At 36.7% G+C, this 3,751-nt stretch overlaps 1 long non-coding RNA gene across 1 annotated transcript; it reads left to right on the top strand.

Moving 5' to 3' along the window:
- The first annotated feature begins 443 nt into the window (after nucleotides 1–443).
- LOC311040792 lies at nucleotides 444–3,548 on the top strand. The gene is made up of 4 exons (XR_014600315.1): nucleotides 444–530; nucleotides 1,975–2,057; nucleotides 2,224–2,295; nucleotides 2,997–3,548. It is a non-coding gene; the product is annotated as an uncharacterized lncRNA (long non-coding RNA).
- Nucleotides 3,549–3,751: the final 203 nt, after the last annotated feature.

The raw sequence follows: 3,751 nt of genomic DNA, 5'->3' as shown, positions 1-3,751 counted from the left end.
ACCTTTTCATGCCGAGATCCCCCAAAATAATCATATTTGAACTGGGGACCCCCAACCCTAATATGTATTTGGAATGTAGGAGTTGATGCATTTAGTTTGACTCCACAGATCAATATTGTGAAAATAGCCGATCTACAAGCTCACAACAACGGCTTGATGGGTTATGTTTGCCTCTTTCTTATATTTTTGGCAATTTGGCCAATGTTTGACCATTTTTTTTGTATAGTTTGTTGATTACTTTTGATGCAGTAATAGTCTTTTTCTTTGCTTTCTTTTATTTATTTTTTAGGTATTAAAAAGTTTACTTAAATTTTACTTCACTGTCATCTGGGAAACTCCCCAAAATCATATGGGGACCCCCCTGTGGTTCCCGACCCACAGGTTGAGAACCTCGCTCACAGAAATACGTCACGCAGCTCTGGGCGGAGCCTATTCGTTTTGAATTCGTCAGGTGGATCTAACGTCTGTCGGCGAACATTTATTTACAAACAAATCGGGTGCTTCCGTGCTTCTACTCTACTAGATAGCAGGTAAGTTCTTTAATTAGTTTATGGAATTATGTTATCCAACTTGTTAGTATCGTAAAAGTGCAATTATATTAGCGTATTAGCCATGGATCACACGACGCTCCGTCATGAGCGTCATGGCTGAACTGCAACCTGGTTTTTGTACTTTCTCTATTTACAACCTGTACATCCACATACACGTTCAGATTTTAAATATAAAGTGCTTACTCCATGGCCACGGATGTTACAAGTCTACTAGGGCACTCGGAAATACCTGTATTGTCTGTATTGTTCAATAAAAAGCATTTTAATTCGATCGGTGGCCATTTTTTCCGTATTTCCTCATGCTTTCAACTACGCGACCCTATTGGTTGGGAGGTGTACTGCACTCTGATACATTATAACTCTATGACACAATGGCCACCGATCGGATTAAAATGCTTTTTATTGAACCATCCGGAATAATACGAGTACTTACACCCACCCGAAGTGAATTGTAACATCCGTGGCCAGGAGTTGAGCACTATATATCTGAAATCAGAACGTGTATGTAGATGTAGGGCCGTAAATGGATAAAGTGCAAACACCAGGTTGAAGTTTCGTCATGACTGTCATGATACAGTGATTCGCTCCGGTTCAGCTTAAATTATGTTTTGTCGTAAGACTGTGTTGCACTCCCAAAAATCACTGATCTACAAGCTCATAGCGACGCATTGTGAGCTTGAGATAAGGTTTTTGGGTTGTGTAACACAGTCTTAGATATGGCATTAGCATATTCATTTCTCATGTTTCAGGGCTAATTAATTCCATGTGGTGCATAATGACTGTTTATTTTAGGTATAAATCAGTCCACCTCAGTGAGCTAATGTTGGCGTTTGTTTTAACTGTAATTCATTATTATTATTATTATTATTATTATTATTATTATTATTATTATTATTATTGTTATTATTATATCTGTGAATTTTGAACCTACAGAGACAGTAGCTAACAAAAGCAGGTAATGGTTCTCAAAGTGAGCACCAGGGACCCCCAGGGGTCATTGGGGGGTTTCTAGGTGGTCCCCTGGTAAAGCATCAAAATCAGTTTAACCACTTAAACCCTATACAAAGTGCCTATTTGAAAATAGCAGATCTACCAGCTATTAAAAAACTAAAGAACACTGTAAACAATATGTGTGGAATATTTTTGAAGCACTTTTGTCAAATCTTGAGTCTGCATAGCCAAGTACATACTAATTAGGGGGTACTTGACATGAACATGTTTGAGAACCACTGATTTGTAGAACATGAGTTCATTATTCAGTTCTGCATTGTGCATTGTGAAAACGCCAAGTTCATCAGAAGAACTGAATGAATTATGAGAAGGGGGCACGGTGGCGCAAATTATGAGCAATCTGATGAGTTAACATTACTTTTTAAATTACTAACACACAAATAATGTTTTAAAAATATTTCTACTATCACAGTTGCTGAAAGAAACACCTGGCTGGCAGTGAGCACCAGTGCAAAGACTGGACACGACAAGAAGAAGTGCGAAGACGATTTTCAGGTGAAAAGAATATCTGCTGCTACATGATGTCTTTACTTGCATTAGTCTGATGATGTCTTTATTTTTTATTTAATTTTGGGATACTGTGTACTTTCGTTTGATACTTTTTTTGTTGTTGTTTGACATTCTTCTCCTCTAAAATAATAATCATGAAATATTTCTTAAGGTGGCAAGCCAAAGCGAGGTGAAGGGGATCAGCTGGAAGCCCTGGACGCTGAGAAAAAGACAGCCATAATTGGTGAGTAAAAACAAAAGAATTGAGAAAGGAAAATGGGTAATAGTAATAGCTGATGCCTTAAGTTGGCTACTTTAACATCCCTGTTTCACTATTTATTAGCTATCAGTGGAGACGGCATCAGGTAAGCATCGACACCATTGGTATCTTGTACGGCTTGGCACCTACTGTAGGGTGATCATACACCAACTTTCCAATTGCTCACTTCCTGATCACAGGATTCTAATAGATCTGGCTTAGTCTGCTTCCACTGTGGTGGTCCTCTGTGTTAGAACACTGTTAGAACACCGGCATCTTCATCCCTCCTTCACCCATACTCACGCAATGACCAGACCATGCCTTTAATTCATTTTCATTCATGCCTTTAATTTATTTGCTTGATTGCGAAGCATATCTTATTGCTCTTACTGGTAAACAACCTGTGCTGATAATCTGTTGTTCGTACAAGTGCAGTTCATGTGATGTCAAACATACCATGAGATCATTTGACAAGTTGTCACTAATAATTGTAAACTTGGACAGACTCAATAAATGCACTGAATTTTCAGAAAGTTCTATATAATTTTAATATTAAGAAAAGATCATGACTAAAATCACTAATCAAATTGTTCCTCTTGCCATGGAGTGGAATGCTTGGAGTCTATATTAGACTGAGCATTTGGTCCTGTCTTCTAGCTCATTATCTCCCTTTCTCTTCTCTGTAGAGGCAACACAGAAGAAGTGGCCACATGCAACCAAAGGCCAGCTGGGTACAGCCATCAATTCCAAGCTGACAGAGCTCCGTTATCGCCAAAGGCAGACTAAGTGAAGAAAGCTGTGCTCCAATGTTTTGTGAGCTTGTAGATTAGCTATTTTGTCTGTTTTATATTGAAACTCAAATATTGAAAACATGCCCATGATGGGAAAGAAAGCTGTGCGCCAATGTTTTGTGAGCTTGTAGATCAGCTATTTTGTTTGTTTTATATTGAAACAAAAATATTGAAAACATGCCCATGATGGGAAAGAAAGCTGTGCTCCAATGTTAATTGTGAGGTTGTTGATCAGCTATTTTGTTTGTTTTATACTGAAACAAATATTAAAAACATGCCTATGATAGGAAGGATGTGGTAGAGGCGTGAACAATATATATATAATTTGTTTTGTTTTTCCTGAATAAATGAATGTTAATGACTTTTAGATTTGTTTTTTATTTATTTATGTAGGTAGGTATATGCATGTATTCCTGAACAAATGTGTAAATAAACATATATGACATATATTTAACATATATATTAAATACATATATGTGCATATTTAACATATATATTGAATACATATATGTGACATATTCGAAATTGGCCGCCTACATATATGTTCTAAACATATATAGACATATATGTGCATATATGTACATATATGTAATATACATATATGTGACATATTTGAAATTGGCCACCTACATATATGTTCTAAACATATA

This window comes from Gymnoscopelus microlampas (assembly GCF_963454915.1).
Source record: "Gymnoscopelus microlampas genome assembly, chromosome: 24".
In the NCBI taxonomy this organism is placed as follows: Eukaryota; Metazoa; Chordata; class Actinopteri; order Myctophiformes; family Myctophidae; genus Gymnoscopelus; species Gymnoscopelus microlampas.
The sequence above is the reverse complement of the archived record's forward strand: the minus strand, read 5'-3'. Positions and strand labels throughout refer to the sequence as shown.